Below are 20,808 nucleotides of genomic sequence, written 5' to 3' on the forward strand. Positions count from 1 at the left end.
CAGACAACCCTTTACAACACCGTGGCTTGCCGTATTTGCCAATAACCAGCAGCTTGAGTTTGTGCGTACCTGCCACATTTGCACACACAAGCACAGTCACTCTATCCTTATTTTGTTTGAATCCACGTGTAACTATCTCATGGCCACATGTAAGAGTTGATGTTGGTAAGCATCGCCACATCAGCCCAGTTTCATCAGTGTTATATATTAGCTCTGCAGTCAATCCGTGTTCAGAAACAATGGCACTAAATTTGCTTACAAATTCGTCCGTAGAGACTGTGTCGGCAGACTTCTGTTCCCCCGAGATATCCAGCTGCCGTATTCTGTGACGAATTTTGAGGCAACTTAACCAACTGCTTGAAAAGACACTTCTCTTCTATGTTCATTTTTTCATGAAATTCTTTTGCTTTTTCAATCAACATAGGACCCGAAATGCACATGCCCTCAGACCTCACTGTCTGGAACCACTCATACAAAGCATGATTGAGGTCCTTCAACTTTGCTGTGTGCAGTGTTCGTCGCTTTTCAATGCCATCAGATGTTTCAGTTTTCATGAAAAATTCTTTAAGTTTCTGTGACTGTGCTTCGATATCGTAAATGGTGGATGAACCGATGTTGTACTCTTTCATCAACACACAGCGTTTCACACCTCTTTCAATTTTCTTACATATTTTTAGTTTCTGTTTTAGAGTTAACACCACCCTTTTTCTCTTGTTAGAATTGTCCTTAGGCACTGCTGGATGATTTTGTGACAGACTTTTCCTGTAAAAGCGGCACAAAACACAGAGATAGTAGCGGAGCGGCAGCAGTGACCTACTCGGGTCGGTGACAGTGCAAACAAAGGTCGCGTTGCTGTGTATTGTAGAAGGCCATCCATGTGTGCGGCCATCCACCCAGCGCAACCTAGAACCACCCTCCCAGTACAGACTAGAACCATCCACACGGCACGGCCATAAACGCGTGCATAATTCAAATTTATTCATTCTTTTTGCAAGTCAAACATTTTTATACACTGAATTTGCCGGTTTTTTAAAAATTGCCGGTCCTTTAACTTCAGGATGAATGGGGTTCTACTAATGAGATGGTTTGGGAATGTAGAGAGTACAGAGGATGACAAATGGGTGTGGAAAGTGATAACTGTTAACGTTAAGGGAAGGGTTGTGAGAGACAGATCGGAAAAACCTGAGACGAGGTCATAGACTGTGACCTCAGGAATAAGGAACTCAACAGAGAGACTACCACTGATCAAACAGCATGGACAGCCACCATTAGGCAACCAAGGCAGATGCATGAATGCATGTTGGAGCCCTTATAAATGATATATGATGATGACTGCCCCCCAACACAACATTGTTGCTCCAGCCCATGGACCAAGGTGTCATTACCTCCTTTAAGGCCCACTACCTCCATCACATCACGTGGCAACTGGTGAGAGCAAGTGACTCTAGGAAGACTGACATACTGTGACAGTTTTGGAGAAAATAAAACATCAAGAATGCCACTGATAACATCACATCGGTGTGGAAGGTGGTACAGCTGAGCACACTCAACACCATCTGCAGGAAAGTCTGGCTGGAGTTCACAGGGTTCTCAGTGGTTGAGGGCATCCATTGTGAGATCCTCAACCTACTGCACAGGACAGGGTTTGACAAGATTGGTGAGGCTCATATGCAAGAGAAGCTCAGTGAGCTAAGGGCACAGGTAGTGGAGGCAGGGTGGCATGGACTGTGAGGAGGATGAGCCCATTTGTGTCCTGAATATAAGACATTAAAGGAGTTCCTTGCCAAGATCAATGACACTACTCCTTACACCCAGGAAAAGGACCCAAACCTAGTGAGGAGTTATGCTACTAAGTACAGGATAGAGCAACACCTCAGGCCACACAGGGAGCTCTTGGCGATTACGATGGCACAAGCATGGCAGACCATCATCACTGCCTTGTTCCCCACTGTGGCAACCATCAGCTGAGGAAGAGTCCAGGCCATCAATGAGTGGGATGCAAAAGCTACACCCTATCTCGCTTGCCTACATCTTATCTGTTCCATCTTCATTGCTGCTTGGCTCACCCTTATGCTCCTCCACCACCTCACTGCAGTGCTCTCCAGCTGCCACACTACTTTGTTATCCCTTGGCCTCATCTCTTTGCTCTCCCCATCACCCCTCACCACCTCCTGAGGACCTAGGCCCATAAATGAGGTCTGTTCAGAAAGTACAGGTACTTCCTGGTTTACATGAGATAAAATTACATGTTTTTGAAATAACACTATGTAAAAAAACTGTCTTTTTGTTTACAATACACGTTTTTCTTAAAATAACATGATTTAAGAAAAATGAAACTAACGCAATGGGGCATTTCACATGCGGCCACCACAGGTCTCACACTGTCTTCCCACGCTGGAGGATGAAAAACGCTGCCAAACATGCATTTACTGATGTACCAGTTTCTTGTCAACATCACTTTGCAGCCTCACCAGTGTTTTACACCATTTTTTTGTTACCTAACTTATTTTGTCTGATTCATCATGGCCTCCAACCGTCCTTCTACCTCTGAAGTAAAATCCATATTTTAGTTACCATATAGTACTCAAGAAAGTTCACAGAACCTAACTCCTTCAATTAACATGTATTTTCATGGGAAAAGTATGCTTATATTACACGAAATTCAAATTACACGACTTCTTCTAGAACACAATACAGTACTCCCTCAATTATCTGACGTAATAAAGCCAAAGGCATGTCCGGGTAGTGGCAATATCCAGATAATGAACAATATCTCCCCAACTATACCCAGACCTACCTAACCTATTTGTACAGTATCTCTGCTTATTTTGGCATTTTTCTGGTCATTCAGGCATATTTAGACATCAAACACATATAGGAATATCCAAAATACTCAAACACCAAGAAAAACATGCAAAAAAAAAAAAACTACCTATACACTACTGTATGTGAAGTACCCTCTTAATTTGGCACTGTTTTCAGGTCAATCTGCCATATTTAGACATCAAAACACACACAGGAATATCCAAAGTAAAGCTAAACATCAAGAAAACCATTAAAAAAAAAAGAAGAAGTTAAAACTACCTGTGTCTATATGCACAGTACCCTTCCAATTTTGGCAGTGTTTTCAGGTCATTCTGCTATACTGAGATCAAAACACACATAGGAATATCCATATTCATGCTACACACCAAAAAAACAATGCATGTACATAAAAAATCCACCAAAAAACCTGAAGACAGTTGGAAAATCAGTTATCTTTCTGTGACGAGTGACAGCTGTTCGGGGGGGAGGGATCCATGGCCAAATATTCCGCCGGAAATTGGTTATACAGTCATTACTCGTTTATCCGGACATAATAGAGCCACAGGTATGTCTGAGTAGTGGCAATATCCGGATAAAACACTATGCCCCTACTATATCGAAACCCTACCTACACCCAACCTCCAACGTATACCTAACCTATCTGTACGTAAGTACATATGCTTAATTTGGCAGTGTTCTCCAATCATTCTGGCATATTTAGACATCAAAACACACATAGGAATATCCAAAGTAATGCTGAACATTGAGAAAACCATGCTCTAAGCCAAAAACACCCTACCTCTGTCTCTTCACAGAACTGTTCCATCTTTATCTCTTCTCTATTGCTACTTCAATGGTCACTGCTCCTCTGAACTGTCTGCTTGCATTCCTCCACCTCTACGACGGGTGCGTAGCATCCGTTTAGCAGCAAACTCTCATTCCTTTTCTGCCCAACTCTCTAATGCAAGAGTTAAACATTACTCTCAGTCCTTCATTTATGCAACAGGTCAACTCTGGAACTGTCTCCCTCTGTCTGAATTTCCTGCTTCATTTGATCTCCAGTCCTTCAAGTGCAGTGTGTCCAGGCATCTCGAAATGATCGGATCTTGAATTTGGCTCTCTCTTGTATTTTGTTTTTCTCTTGGAGGGAACAGTTACTGCGGGCTCGTGGCCTTTGGTTCCTTCTTCCTAGTGTAAAAAAATATATATACAGTAATCACTCTAATATCCGGATGCCCAATAACCGAACATCCCCACTACCCGCACCTTATTGTCCTGGGATCCAACATTCCCAAAATGGTCCGAAAACCCAAAAAAATAAAAACGATTTTTTCCCGTCCGTAATTTGAACTTGCCGCGCGCACCGCGGGAGAACATTGTTTTGGTGCGTCATTCCTCCGACGTCCGATAGAGCGCCGCTGCATCCTCCCCACTTCCCGCCTGTCTCTCACCGCGACTGGACCTACGCTCTTCGCAATGGCTGCCCACGTGCTCGTTTTTGTGGTGGTGCCCTACCTGCTGCAGGGCCTCCTGCTGCTCTCGGGCCTCCTCTTAGTGTGTGTGATGATGGCCCCGCCACCTGAGAAAAGGAAGAGAGTGGTGTTGACTCTGGAAAAGAAGAGGGAGATATTGGAGAAAGTTGATGCGGGTTGGTCTTCTTCCTGCATTCTCCGCGAGTATAACCTGGCCCGGTCGACTTTGTTCGATATCAAACGTTCCCGAGACAAACTCATGCAGCACACGGCTGACTTCTCGTCGAGAAGCAAACGCAACGTGGAAAGGAAGGTTATGTTTACCCCCAAGTTTGCAGAAATCGACCGATCCACGTTGATTTGGTACCGACAGCAACGTGCAGCTGGTGTGATGGTACGTGGAATGGAGCTGAAGGCTGCTGCTGAGAAGTTCGCAAGGCTTCACGATGCCCTAGACTTCAAGGCATCCGAGGGTTGGCTTTTCGAGTTCAAGTTGCGACACGGCCTTGCTAACCGTAAAGCACATGGCGAAGAATTGGACGCTAACGAGGATGGAGTTGACGAGTTCCGGCACAAGGTGAAAGGCTTGATCGACAGGGAGGGCCTAACTCTCGGTCAAGTCTATAATGCTGACGAAACTGGCCTATTCTATTGCTCGCTGCCAACGAACACTCTAGCCGAGGAGACGGAGAAGCGTGTACCTGGCTGCAAGCTTTCCAAGGAACGGATATCTGCTTTGTGTTGTGCCAGTGCTAACGGCATGCACTGGCTTAAGCCCGTTGTTGTTGGCCATGCAAAGCAGCCCTCCGTGCCATCATGGGGTGATGGATGTCCTTCCTGTCGTCTGGTACCATTCTTTGAAAGCATGGTTCACAGCTGTGATTTTCAAAGACTGGTTTCACCGTCACTTCGTCAAGGAGGTCATCCATTACCAGACGAAGACACTGGGAATCCCTCGCGACCAGGTAAAGGCTCTCCTTCTGCTCGACAATGCACCTGCCCACCCGTGCGACAAGGACTTGGTTGCTGAGAATGGCCGTATTAGGTGCATGATTCTGCCACCTAATATGACTGCTCTCATTCAACCCATGGACCAAGGAGTGATCGTGGCAACAAAGCGCCTATACCATCGGAAGTTCCTGGACGAGGTGATGGTTGTTCTCGAGGACGAGGACGAGAGCAGGCAAGGATGGGACACACGAGGCAAGCGGACTTTGGAAAACCTTCGCCGCTACAACATCAATTCTGCGCTGTACAACTGGGCTAGTGCATGGAAGGAAGTCCCTGTGAAAACTCTTGAACATGGTTGGTCTCGTCTGCTTCTAGGAACGGATGTGGAGTACGATTTTCTAGGGTTTGACATGGATGACTTCCATGCACGGCTATGTATGCACGGCGACGATGTTGATGTGGACGATGTTCGTGAGTGGTTGGACGACGACGAGGGCGATCCTGGGTATCAGATGTTGTCTGATATCGAGATCGCGTCTTCGGTTGCTGGTGTCAGTACCGAACTTGAAGATTCTGACAACGAAGGCGACGATGATGCGGACTCCTCTCAGCAGGACACTACTCCAGCCATCCCCAAGCTGAGCGCACTCCGGGAACATCTAGAGTTCGTCCTAGACTACCTGGAACACCCGGACTGCGACAGGGAGATGGGGCCCTTGGGACTCGTGGAGGAAGTGCGTGCTTTCAGGCAGCGCATCATCAATCGTCAGAATCGTTGGTCCTTGCGTCAGTCAACGATTGACAGTTTTTTCAGGCCCGTGACCCCCGCTGTGCCCAGCCCTGGCTCCACTCCGTTGCCTCCCCAAGACAGGCCCTCATGCTCTGAGCCACAGCCCAGCACATCAGCCATGGTGGAGTCACCGCTCAATGTGAGTTTGCGGCTCTCCTCAGAGTCCTCTGCAGTGGGTACGCCATCACCACGACCCAGCGATGCACCTCTTGGTCGCCTGCCAGTGATACTCTCGGACTCTGACAGTGAATAAACAGCAAGAACTTCTCCACTAGACCACACGGGAATTTTGAGTGTTGTGCAGTGAAAAAAACGGTGTGCTGTGTTAAGGTTTTCGAGCTGAGAGAAAAGACTCAGTGGAAACTAAATTTAACGTAAATAGACTTCTTTGTTTTGCCTTTGGAAATTTTGAAAAGAAGGGGAAAAGTTAATGTGCAACACAAAATTACAATGGAGCATTATTTGGACTAAAGTGAACACTGTGAAGAGAACGGACTTCTGTGTGTTATTAACTAAGTTCAGTGCAAGACTTCAGGAAGAGTGTACTGCAAGTGCTTCAGGAAATCGTTCTTACTGTCAGAGTCCGAGAGGAGGTGGTTATTCATCGAGGTGGCCAGGGACTTGCTGTAAGTAGCCAGAATGTTTCATACTGTACTTTTTTCCATACTATACTTACCAGAATGTTTCATACTGTACTTTTTTCCATACTATACTTACCTACTGCATCTGCAGTAGGAATGTGTTTTTCTGAGTTAGGCTAGGTTAGGGTCCATAAGTACCAGAATGTTTATTAATGTATGAACATACTTCTAAACCCTCATTTTATGTTTCTTTTGCATTTATTTCAGTCATTTATGTGCCTTATTGGTGTGATTTGGGTCTTAAATAGGTGCTATGCATGTCCAGAGGGAGTTGTTGTATAGGTGTTTCTCTGAGTTAGGGTCCATAAGTACAAGTCCATAAGCTGGGGCCCAATATCCGCACAAAACCAATAACCGGACCTACCAATGGCTCTGTTACGTCGGATATTGGAGTGATTACTGTATATATGTACACTACTGTATGTACAGTACCCCTCCTAATTTTGGCAGTGTTTCCTGGTCATTCTGCCATATTCTGACATCAAAACATACACAGGATTTTCCAAAATAATTTTCAACACCAAGACAACCTAAAAAAAAAAAAAAAAAAAAAAAAAAAAAAAAAAAAAAATTACATTACTGTGTGTAGAGAACCCCTCCTAATTTTGGCACTGTTTTCAGGTCATTCTGCCATATTTAGACATCAAAACTATCCATCTATCTACGGCCAGATGTTTTAATCCCGTAAGGGGCAACCACAAACAAATCACCTCCATGTCGCCCTGCCCCCCACCATTTCACTGCCCTGCTCCCAGTTCACACACCCCTCCCTCATATCCTTCTCCACTCCATCCCTCCATCTCATCCTTGGCCTCCCCTTCTCTCTCCCCCCTTCCACCTCACTCATATACACTCTCCTCGTCCGTTTTTCACTCTCCATCCTCTCCACATGGCCAAACCACCTCAGTGTGTTTCTCCTAACGCTTCCTATCACATCCGCATCCACACCACAATGCTCCTTCACTTCCTCATTTGTCAGTCTGTCTCTCCATGTGACTCCACATGCTCCTCTCAAACTCATTTCCACTGTTCTCATTCTTGACTTCTGTCCCTCCAACAAGGTCCAGGCTTCACTTCCATATGTCAGAGTTGGTATCACAATACTGTAACATAGTAACTTTTTCACTTCCATGCTCACTTCCCTGTTTCTTATCAATGCTTTCAAGGAACCAGCAACCTTTCTACCTTGTTGTACCCTTTCAAGCACTTCACACTCTAGACTTCCATTCTTACTTATCACACTACCCAAGTACTTAAACTTACTAATATTTTCCATTTCCTCCTCGTCCAACCTCACTGTACATTCACTGACTTACTTCTCTCGAAGACCATGACTTTACTCTTCCCTACATTCACCTATAGATTCCATTTCTTACACACTCTCCCAAACTCATCCACTAAGCCTTGCAGCTCCCCTTCGTCTTCACTTAACAACACAGTATCATTTGCAAACAACAGTACAGGGAGTTTCCAAACACTGCCCTCTCTCACTAGAGCTGCTCCAACATCCACTGCCCTACCTTGTATCTCTTTTATGACCACATCCATATACCGGCTGAACAACCATGGAGACATGACACATCCCTGTCTCAGTCCAACCTTCAAATAGAAGTATTCACTCAGTTCACTATCCATATGCACTGCAGCCTTAGCACCCTCATACATACTCTTCACAGCATTCAACTTCCCATCTACTCCATATATTCTTAATACTTTCCATAATCCTTGTCAATCCACCCTGTCATATGCTTTCTCCAAATCCATGAAGGCTGCATACAACTTCTTTCCCTTCTCTTGAAACTTTTCCACTAAAGATCTCAGAATGAATATCTGATCAAAACACACATAAGATTATCCATATTAATGCTAAAAACTAGGAAAACAATGCATAAGCAATGAACATCCACAAAAAAACTCAGGACAGTTGGAAAATCAGTTATCTGACATCAGTGACAGCTGTTCCTGGGCCAAAAAGACATTCCACAGCCAAATATGCCACCAGAAATTGGTTAAATTGTTATAAAAAGAATATGTATGAGGATGCTAAAGCTGCTGTGCGTGTAGATAGTGAAATGAGTGAATTTTCCTATTTCAAGGCTGGACAAAGATGTGTCATATCTCCATGGTTATTCAATCTGTATATGGATGGGGTTATAAAAGAGATGCAAGGTAAGGCAGTGGATGTTGAAGCAGCCCTAATGAAAGAGGGTAATGTTTGGAAACTCCCCGTACTGTTCTTTGCAGATGATACTGTGTTATGTGGAAATGAAGGGGTGTTGCAGGGCTTGGTGGATGAGTCTGGGAGAGTAAGAAACTGAATCTAAAGGTGAGTTGTGTTTCCGCATGGCCACTAGGTGTCTAACAGACTGCAAGGCAAGAGTAAATGTATGGTAAAAGCGCCATCCACCTGTTGACAGAAGAGGCAGAATCCTGCCCACAGCCTCACTTCTCCCCCCCTTCACTCCCAGTCCCTACTCTCCTGCATGGTGATAACACTGACTTGTTAGTTTTCAAAGTTTTCTGTGATTTATTTGACTATTATTGGCCGCATCGAATATCCAAAGTGACCAAGAGAAAGCTCCTGAAATTCTGCATCTACATATAGGCTTAACTCTTGGAAGGTGCTGGCAAAAATTTTGCACTAGGATGGTGGGAAATTATGAAGGTAAGCTTTACTCCTGATATTATTACTGCATTTTTACTTATCAGTTTTACGTGTGTTTATTAGCTTATCTTATAGTATAAACATCAGCAAAGATGACAGTATACCTATTTATATCAATATAACCAATTTCTGATGGCATATTTGGCCGTTGAATTTAGTCTGAGCCCTCGGAGCAATCACTTGTCACAGACAACAGATTTTCAAACTGTCGTCATGTTTTTTGTAGATTTTTGTTGGTTATGCATTGTTTTCTTAATGTTTAGCATTAATATGGATAATCCTATGTGTGTTTTGATGTCTCAATATTGCAGAATGACCAGAAAACAGAGCCAAAATTAGGAAGGGTACCATACATACAGTACTGTATAGGTTGGGTGTTTTTTGGTTTTCAATATATTTTTTTTTTATCATGTTTTTCTTGGTGTGTGTTTTGATGTCTCAATATGGCAGAATGACCAGAAAACTGCCAAAATTAGGAGGGGTACAGTACATACAGTAGTGTTTAGGTTGGGTGTTTTTATGTGTTCAACTTTTCTTTTTTCATAGTTTTCTTGGTATTTAGCATTACTTTGGATATTCCTATGTGTTTCTTGATATCTAAATATGGTAGACTGACCTGAAAACAGTGCCAAAATTAGGAGTGGTACTGTACATACAATATAGAGGGAGTTTTTTTTTTTTTTTTTTTTTTTTTTTTTGGGGGGGGGGGGGGTCTTTTTTTTTTTTTTTTTTTGCATGGTTTTCTTGGTGTTGAAAATTATTTTTGATAATCCTATGTATGTTTTGATGTCAAAATATGCAGAATGACTGGAAAATACTGCCAAAATAAGGAGGGGTACTGTATATACAGTAGTTTTTTGGTAAGGTGTTTTTTGGTTTTCACTGGTTTTTCTGCATGATTTTCTTGGTGTTTAGCATTAACTTGGATATTTCTTTGTGTGTTTTGATGTCTAAATATGCCTGAATGACAGGAAAACACTGTCAAATTAAGCATAGGTACTGTACAAATAGGTTACGTATAGGTTGGAGGTGGGTATATGTAGAGTCTGGGTATGGTAGGGGAATAGTGTTCATTATCAGGATGTTGCCACTACCTGGACATGCCTTTGCTCTTTTATGTCCAGATAAATGACAGATTACTGTAGTTTATTATATGTTTCCATTTCAACCAGTTCTCTGTATTCTCCATTCTGTTTTCTACTTTTGTCCCTTCTCTTTGCACCCTCTAGAGACACTTTTCCAAAGTACGGTAATCCATCTTACAGAGAGATAACTTTTACTTACAAATTGACATCTCCCTGCTACCCGCCTGGTGATATGATGACACCTAGCTGATGATTGCATTGTATCAGCAGATTCCTTTGATGCACTGACTTTGACGTATTCTTTTATTTGGACACAGTAATCCCTCCAATATCCGGATCAATAGAGCCATAGGCAGGTCCGGATAGTGGTCCTGTCCGGATATTGGGCCCCAGCTTATGGACTTGTACTTATGGACCCTAACTCTGAAAAACACCTATACAACTCCCTCTGCACATGCATTGCACCTATTTAAGACCCAAATCACACCAATATGGGACATAAAAGACTGAAATAAATGCAAAAGAACCATAAAATGAGGTTTTAGAGGTGAGTTTATACAATATTAAACATTCTGGGTACTTACAAGTCCCTTGCTCCTGGACTGGTTTGAACCGCCAGTTTGCAGTCCACAGTTAATCCTCTGCACTCTAAATTCTAATTTCTTAACACTGCACAACACTGTAAATTCCTCTGTGTTCTAGTGGCAAGGTATTGCAGTTTATTCACTGTTTATTCACAAAAAACAAGCACATGTGGCTTGCACTGTTATGAGTATCTGCTCTCCATCGGAGTTAAGCTGTGACTGTTGATGTTGGTGGGGTAACAGAGTTGCCAGATCGCAACAGCCACATTACCAATCTCCTCAACTTTCATTGTCAAATATAACTTTTCAATACCAAATTCATAAAGCTAGCATATATTCTTCACTAATTATATATACAAGTGGAAATACATGTAATCACTCTCCTTATAACTAACACCATGTTGATTATTTTCACACTATGTAGGGTAGCAGATTAATCTGAGAGAGCAAACAATCCACCATCTCCATCCTGTGTATCCTCATACATGTGAAAAATCCATTTGGTAATGCATTATTCTAATGCATTACCAAACGAATTTTTCATTACCAAATTGGCCCACACTTGGTAATGAAAAATACCAAATGGCAACCTGACAGGGGAGGGGGGAGGGGGAGGAAGGAAGGGGTGAAGGGACCATGGTGTAACAGCTGTTCAGCGCCAGGCGGGAATTTCAAATTATGGGAGGGAAAAAAAGTCAGATTTTTTTTTAAATTTTTGCGGTTTTTGGCCCATTTTGGGAATATTGGATCCCAGGAGGATTATGTCCGGTTAGTGGGGATGTTCGGATATTGGGCGTTCGGATATTAGAGGGATTACTGTACTTTTTTGCTTTTACTTTCTCTACTTTATTAGAACATCACATACTTTAGCCTAGCACAGAGCTTGACTCACATAAAGATAGTATTAAGTGTGGCCAGTAGTGGCCAATAGTAGACAGCACCGGAAGCGAATAGACATGCAGCCGTCTTCTTTCTCTCTCTTGTGTGTGTGTGTGTGTGTGTTTACCTAGTTGTGATATATAGGAAATGAGCTACGTTCGTGGGGTCCCGTCTCTGTGTCTCAACCGGTCAAACTTATTTTTAAGTTTTTGGATTGGACGATCTCTTTGTCCAGGCTGTAAGCATCTACAGTACCCTCGCGTCCAACACGGTAATATTGTCATGCATGGGTCAAATGTTGGACCAAAAACGTGTTGGACTAACAATAGAGCTTATGGGGAAAAATGAATTATGTCAGCAACCCTAGGAAAAGTCACCCTAAATACCTACCATATACCTATACATATATTGGTACTATTGTAATTATAATAAATGGTACTGTGCTATGAATGATAACTAACCTTTTAGGATAGTGTTGGTGGGCTTGCTGGGAATGGAAGGTGGTATCCAAGGCTGTAGGTAGTCCTACTGGGTCCCCGGAGGATGGCTGCTGGCGTCACTAGCAGGTAATGGCTGTTGCTCCTCCTCAACCTCCCTCATAAATCCTTCGAAATCACACTCAGAATCACTATCTTCGTCCACAGCCATGGAAGGTCCTGCTTCTGCCTGTCCTAGCACTCTGTAATCCTCGGCAAACGGCATGCTTCTCACACTGTTGCCAGAGCCCCGTCTCGTGACTGTGGAAAGTGATCGTTGTCGCTGACTCGGTAGAGAATAAGGAGAATGAATGAATGAACTTTGTTTATAAACGGGTACACACGCCGATGAGAAGGGTTTCAAAACGATTGATATTTATTCTAAAATATTAATATGTATTCAGTGTCAGGCTAAATGTTCAATGTTGTAGTACGATACATTCTCTGTCGAGTCGCCTGGGTTTTGGTCACACTGTTTTGCCTGTCGTATCCTCGGCAGGAATCCATCCAGATGAATTCCAAATGCCCATGGTATCGTTGGCAATTTTACCACGTTACCGTTCCGATTTACCATCGTATCCTCAGCAAACCTGGTATGAAGTGCCATGTGATAGCCTTCGGCTGCCAGGATCTTGTCTTGGTTTTTTATTATGGTCCTCACATTGGCTTCATTCATGTTGTAGGCCTTGGCAATGTCAACTTTCCTCTCCCCTTTCTTCTTCCTCTCGATGCTTTCTAGCTTGGTGGCCTGAGGGAGGTGCCGACGCTTCTTGGGGTTCTCAGAAGGCTTCCTAGGCATCGTGAGCAGGGTAAAATGCAGTAACAAGGGCAGAAAATGCAGCAAGAAAAAAGCACGTTCCAATGCGAATTATGCGACTGAGTGGCGCTGTGGTGGGAGAAATTTAAACAAAACATCACGTGACACCAGAAGCGTTTTTAATTGGGCGGCATCACGATCATGTCACGATAGCGGGCGGGGAAGGCTACTTGATCAGAAGTTTTCATTGGCTATCATCATCATGGGAATGTCCAGTATGACCATGTTGGACCGGGGGTGATCGTGTTAGAGTTGAACTCTGCGGATTTCGCCCACTTCTCGGAGCTCTGTGCATGTTATGCTAACACACTCGTGTTAAAGTAATTAAATTGTATTAAATAATACTAATTATTTGCTCTCCGTGCTGGATGTGAATCGTGCTGGACTAACGCGTGTTGGACGCGAGGGTACTGTACATGGAAAACTGTATTTCTTGACATCTTTCAAGCAACTTGTCTTTTTTCAATTTCTTTCCATGTCCTATTGTTGCTCCCCCATCCCATACAAGCAGATCTTCTCTGTCACTTTTGTCTAAACCCATCAAGATCCTGAACACTGCAATCATGTCGCCCCTCCCTCTTCTTTCTTCTAAAAAAGGCAGACCCAGTCATTCCTTGTATGACAGATATGCTAGGCTAGGGACCATCTTGGCTTCTGTTCTTTGTATTCTCTCAATCTTGTTTATATAATTCTTTTAATGTAGGGACCACACCAGTGTCGCATATTCCAACCTGGGGCGGATAATATGCATTACAGGTATACTTCAGTTTAATGATGCAATTGGTTAAGTAATGACCCATCAATAGGTGGGGTATCGTATATTGGGGCAGATTTAACATGTTAAGTATAGAAATGCATTTTTAAGCCCTGGGTTTCTCCCCCAACCAATTCCTAAACTCAACCAAACAAGTTTAAAGCCAATCTAAATGTGAAAATTGTCAAATATATATAAGTCTGGAAAAAATCAAACTTAGCAAACTGGATCCCAAAATGACAATGTTCACCCCATCTATAACTAAAACACATTAATCTAAGTCTAAAAACACTTTGTAAATCAACCTAAACATAATTTTAGTCTAAAATATCAGCCAAATTGGTATTGGTATAAAAAAAAAAAAAAAATAAAAAAAAAAATAAACCGGGGTTTGGTCATTGTTAGGCGGGGGTATGGTGGAATACTACCCCAATCGCTAAGCCGGGGTATCACATACCAAGGTATACTTCTATAAACTTTTTCATCATCTTCTCGTCAATGTAATGAAATGCCACCCTTCAGTCTTTCCTTTTCCTTCTGCCTGTGGGTGACTCTACACTGAGTGACAAGTCAAATAGTTTCCTGTACACCAGGATACCATTTACTATGATGGGTGGTAACCATATACCCAAATTTTGGCGCCTGGTGGTTTAGTGGGTATTTACGGAGCTCCAATCAGACTGAGCTGGTGAAGGTTTATAGCTCATGTAATGCCACTCAGCAATGAGTGAGGCTGGTCACTCTCACCTTAAATGTCGGGACCAACTTGCCTAGCTCCGGGCTTCTACGCTCCTCATGGGGCAACGTAGGATTGGATGTTGAATGAATGAATGAATGTTTATGAAAACCTTGTATGTCTCTCTGACAATCTTGTTCGTGTGTTTTTTGGGTGACAAATTATCCTGGACCAACACTCCCAGGTCCTCCTCTTCTCTCACTTTTACAATGAGTTCCTTTCCCATCAAGTAATTCTGGGATGGCCTCTTGGTACTTATACCCATTTTCAATATTTTGCATTGAAATTCACTTCCCATACCTGGCTCCAATCATAAATCCTGTCTAGGTATTCCTTTGGCATTTTACGATCTTTAACAACGTACATACCACGTCGAGTACACCGCTTCCTGTCCGATCAGCGAAGTTTAAGCAACGTTGGGTCTGCTTAGTACTTGGATGGGTGACCGCCTGGGAACACCAGATGCTGTTGGCATAACGTTCTCCCTACGTGTCAAGTGGGGTTGGTGGAGGATTAGTGCCCCTCCCTGTAAAAACAATTAACTCTGACCCCTTGGCCGCCCCGTTTGGGATACATGGCGTCTGGCAATGAATGAATGAATGAAAACTCTGACTTTCTTCATGATCTTTGCATCGTCAGCAAACAGACTTGCACAACTGTTCATTCCATCCACCATACTGTTTACATAAATTAGGAACATTACAGGCACCAGCAATGAGCCCTATGGGACTCCATGTGTTACTTCCCTCCACCCAAACATTTTGTCTTTTATTACTCTCCTCATCTGTCTCCCATCCACTCCAAGAGTTTCCCTTTAGTTCTCTTATGTGCTCCAATTTCCACATAAGTCATTTATGAGGTACGTTGTCAAAGGCTTTCGCCAGATCTAGATGCGCACAATCCACCCAACTCTCTCTCTCCTGTGGGACATCAATTACCCTTGAGTAGAGGCTCAACAAATTTGAGACGCACGACCTTCCATTTCTGAATCCATACTGACTTTCTGCCATGATGTCCATCTTCTTCAGATATTTTATCTATCTATCTTTCTGGATTCTCTTGCACAAAATTGCGACCATGCAGGTCAGGGACACTGGTCTATACTGTAATTCAGTGTTTCTTTGTTACTCCCTCCTTTGTGAATTGGTACCACACTGGCCCTCTTCCATTCCTGGGGCAGTCTCCCTTCTTCCAGAGAACTCACCATTAAACCAGGAAACTTGTCTGCCAGTTGTTCTCTCCATTCCTTCAGTATCCAATCTGAGATCCCATCAGGCCCTGGGGCCTTCCTTACATCTTGAGTTTCCAGTAATTTATACAATTCCTGCACTTCCACTTTATATCTTTTAACACTACATTTCTATTCACAACCTCCCCTTCCATAAAATCACTTCTTTAGTGAAAAGCAACTGAAAACTTTGATTCACTATTTCTGCTTGCATTACTGCATCTTAGTACACCTTTCCTCCTTTCAGCTTATTGATTCCTTCCATATGTTCAAATTTGCCACTGACAAACCTATAAAACAATTTAGGTTCTTCCTTACATTTGTCAATTATACCTCTTCCAAAGTTTCTTTCTTCCTCTCTACGGACTCTTGTATGTACTGCATTCATTTCTAGCTCTTTTGTACTCTTCTTCTGTTCTATTGCTGCCTCACTTTCTCCATTTGTTCCATGCCGCATCCCTTTCCTTTTTAGCTATTATACACCTTCTGTTGAACAAATCCTTTTTCCAGTTCTCTTTCCCACTTGCTTTCGGCACAATATTCCACATTCGAGTTGTAAAAGCCTAGAAAGATATCCTACCTCTTCTGCGTGTCTTATGTTTCACTGAATTATCTCCGATCCTACTGCCAGACACCTTAATCCCGTAAGGGGTGGCAAATTGCCTTCATATTACCCTGTCCCCTGCCATTTCACTGCCCTGCTCCTAGCTCACCCCCCCCCTCTCTCATATACTTCTCCACTCCATCCCTCCATCTCATCCTTGGCATCCCCCTTTCCACCTAACTCACGTACACTCTCCTTGTCAGTCTCTAACTCTCCATCCTCTCCACATGGCCAAACCACTTCAATGTGTTTCTCCTAATGCTTCCTATCACATCCACATCCACACCACAATGCTCCTTCACTTCCTCATTTTTCAGTCTCTCTCCATGTGACTCCACATGCTCCTCTCAAATAACTTATTTCCACTGTTCTCACTCTAAACTTCTGTCCCTCCAACAACGTCCAAGCTTCACTTCCATACGTTACAGCTGGTATCACAATACTGTCATGTAGTAACTTTTTCACTTCCATGCTCACTTCCCTGTTTCTTATCAGTGCTTTCAAGGAACCAGCAGCCTTTCTTCTTTGATGTACCCTGTCATGCACTTCGCACTCTAAACTTCCATCCTTAATCATCACACTACCCATGTACTTGAATGCATTCACATTTTCCATTTCCTTCTGAACCAACCTCACTGTGCATTCACTGACTTCATTTCTCTTGAAGACCATAACTTTATTCTTCCTTACATTCACCTTTAGATTCTGTTTCCTACACACTCTCCCAATCTCATCCACCAAGCCTTGCAGCTCCCCTTCATCTTTGCTTAACGACACTATCATCTGCAAACAACAGAACAGGGAGTTTCCAAACACTGCCCCCTATCATTAGGGCCTCTCCAACATCCACTGCCCTACCTGTTATCTCCTTTATAAGCACATCCATATATAGATTGAACAAATATGGAGACATGGCACATCCCTGTTTCAACCCGACCTTCAAATAGAAAAATTCACACAGTTCACTATCCACAAACAATGCAGCCTCAGCACCCTCATACATACTCTTCATGGCATTCAGCAACTTCCCATCTACTCCATATATCCTTAATACTTTCCACAATCCCTGTCTATCCACCCTGTCATACGCTTTCTCCAAATCCATGAAGGCCGCATACAACTTCTTTCCCTTCTCTAGAAACTTTTCCACTAAAGATCTATGAATTAATATCTGATCTACACAACCTCTTGCCCTCCTGAAACCTCCCTGTTCTTTTCCAACTAATTCCTCTGTTATTTCCCTAACTACGGGTGACTTTACACTCCCTCTTCCATCATTTTTTCCTTCATTCTTTCCTCTTCCTTCTGCCTGTGGGTGACTTTACACTGAGTAACAAGCCAAATGGTTTCTTGTACACCAGGAAACCATTTACTATGCTGGGTAGTAACCATATAACCAAATTTTAGCACCCGGAGGTTTAGTGGTTAATTATTGCACTCCAGTCGGATCGAGCCAGTGAAGGTTTATATCCAAGGAGTGGTTGGGGTTTATTGCTCACGCAATGCCACTCAGGGATGAGTGAGGCTGGTCACTCTCACCTTAAATGTCAGGACCAACTGCCTAGCCCCGGGCTCCAATGCGCCTCATGAGGCAACGTAGGATTGGATGATGGATGGATGGATGGATGGATTTCCCTAACTCTGTCAATATGTATCCTACCATATACTTTTCCTATTACACTAAGAAGACAAATGCCTTTATGATTACCACACACTTCTCTTTCCCCTTTCCCTTTGTACAGGGAAATAATTATACCTGACTTCTAATCCACTGGGACTCTACCTTCCTTCCAGGCCAATCTGCACATCTTCCACATCCATTCTACTACTCTCTCTCCTCCATGCTTCAGCATTTCACCGCACACTCCATCAATTCTTGGGGCTTTTCCCATTTTGACTTTCTTCATTGCTTCCACAATTTCCATCCTACTGATTTCTTCCTCTCTTCTCACATCCCTCCTCCTCCCAGCCATTATCCAACCATTTATACTTGCATTACTTTCATCCTCTATGTTCAATAATTCCTTAAAGTGTTCTCCCCATCTGCTCGTCTTTTCTCCCTTGTCCACTAGTAATCCACCATTTTTTTCTATCGCTCCTGACTAACTTCTCTGACATCCTGTTTAACTCTACTTCTTTCCAGAACATTTTCTTACAATCCGCTTCTTCGAAAAACTGTCTCAATCCTGTAAAGTCTGCTTTCCCAAAGTTGTATCTTCCATGTCTATATAGCTAATCTCTTGTCACCACATTCCCTTCTATTGTTTGGAACTTATCACTGCACGATCACTTTTTCCTACAGGACACATATTTCAATTTTTCAATTATGTCAGTTTCTTTGGATAGCAGTAAATCTTGTCCTGCTGGTGTGTCATCATCTCTACATTTTGTCTCTTCTTTAGCCCACTGGGTCATTACATTATTCATTGCTATACTGTATTTAACATTATACTGCCCCACAAATCTTCACTATCTCCCAAGTCCCACTCTTCCCAGTTCACCTCTTTACAATTAAAATCACCCACCAGCATCATATTGTTGCTTTTCTCAATCATTTTCTGCAGGTTTCGAACCATGTCTGACAACAACATCCAGAAGCATCCCAGCTGGCCACAAATACACATACACTAATTATAAGAGAGCCAACTGGTAGGCCTTTGTAACCGAAACAGAACAACATCTCAAAACACTAAACAGTACACCCATCACAAACATCAACACCGCCGTGCACACTTTCAATACAATTATACAAAATGCAGACAAAAGACATCCCTAGAGGCAACAGAAAGAGAGACAACCTCAACTTCACACCAGAAATTCAAGGCCTCATCAGACAACAGGACACTGCGACACTCCCCAACACCCCATACACAAGACACCGTACAATAAATACAAGAACACTCAAATAAACAATAAAATATCAGAACAGCAAACACTAAACTGGAAATATTACCTCCAAACACTTGACCACAAAACAAACATCAGCAAACTCTACAAAACACTAAACAGCATCGCACTTGCCAACAGCAACACCACACAATCACACACTGCCATCACAACAACAGACACCATACCCTCAAACAAATAACAAGCAAACACTCTCATCAATCACTTTTCACAAGTTAGCCATCTAAACCCCCATCCCGAAGACTGACGTATCATCCGACGTAAGAGACAGTTCCCCACAGACCCAGACTACGAACCTTTCACTTACAACCAGACGAAGCACATCATTAACAACCTCAAGCACTCATCTGTCTGTGGACCAGACAACATAAGCAACATTCACCTTAAACACCTAGGACCACAAGACATACAAGCAATCACCAACATATCAAACTACAGCTACTCACACAACATAATACCCAACATCTGGAAGCATGGCAATATCATCACTATCCCTAAACCCAAAAAACACCCCACGTTACCCTCCTCACACTGCCCCATCACACTCCTCTGCACCCCCTCTAAAGTCACTGAACGACTGGTACTACAACTAGTCACACCTCACATTCCCCTAGCCCAGTCACAACATGGCTTTAGGCCACTATACTCCACAAACACCCTTCTTACAGACCTTACACAGAGAGTTTTCGATGGCATGAATTCACCACACAGAACAATCCTAATCACACTAGACATTAGCAATGCTTTTGATGCCATCCCCCCCCACAACCTCACAAACAAAATACTCAACACAAACATGCACAATAACACAAAAGATGGCTGGCAAACTACTTAGCAGGCAGATGTGCACACATAACATTTGCCGGTCAGTCTTCTAACATCAGAAACTTCACAAACAGCGTCCCCCAAGGATCTGTTTTGTCCCCTACACTATTTAACCTATACTGTACTTGCACGACGTACCCACACCCCACACACCACAGATACACATAGCTTCCTATGCAGATGATATAACACTTACATGTACGCACCAAAACGCAAACACAGCTGCACACATCATTCAACCTTATCTCAACACACTACATGAATGGTTCACCACAAACAGGCTCAAAATAGCCCCAGCCAAAACAACAGTGACTCTTCTCACAAACTGGACAGCAGAACACAGTCACATCCCACACCTCACCATAAACAACACTCCCCTACCACACACACACACACACACACACACACACACACACACACACACACACACACACAATCCTTGGTGTAACATACAATACATCAATGTCATTTAAACAACACATCACAAACATTAAAAATAAAATAACACCAAGACTCAATGCCTTGAGGTCACTTGCCCATACAACATTTGGACACAACAAAGAAACCACCACCACAGTATACAATTATG

At 43.0% G+C, this 20,808-nt stretch overlaps 1 protein-coding gene and 1 pseudogene across 1 annotated transcript in view; one reads left to right on the top strand and one right to left on the bottom strand.

Moving 5' to 3' along the window:
* The window catches only part of LOC145411591 (selenoprotein F), a 176,239-nt gene that overhangs the window by 15,984 nt on the left and 139,447 nt on the right, over positions 1-20,808 (bottom strand). The gene's annotated exons all lie outside the window — the stretch shown is intronic.
* Positions 15,010-15,129, top strand: LOC145411740 (5S ribosomal RNA; annotated as a pseudogene).

Source organism: Coenobita brevimanus, chromosome 90 (genome assembly GCF_032717465.1).
Source record: "Coenobita brevimanus isolate Jiangsu-jjx chromosome 90, ASM3271746v2, whole genome shotgun sequence".
Taxonomy (NCBI): domain Eukaryota; kingdom Metazoa; phylum Arthropoda; class Malacostraca; order Decapoda; family Coenobitidae; genus Coenobita; species Coenobita brevimanus.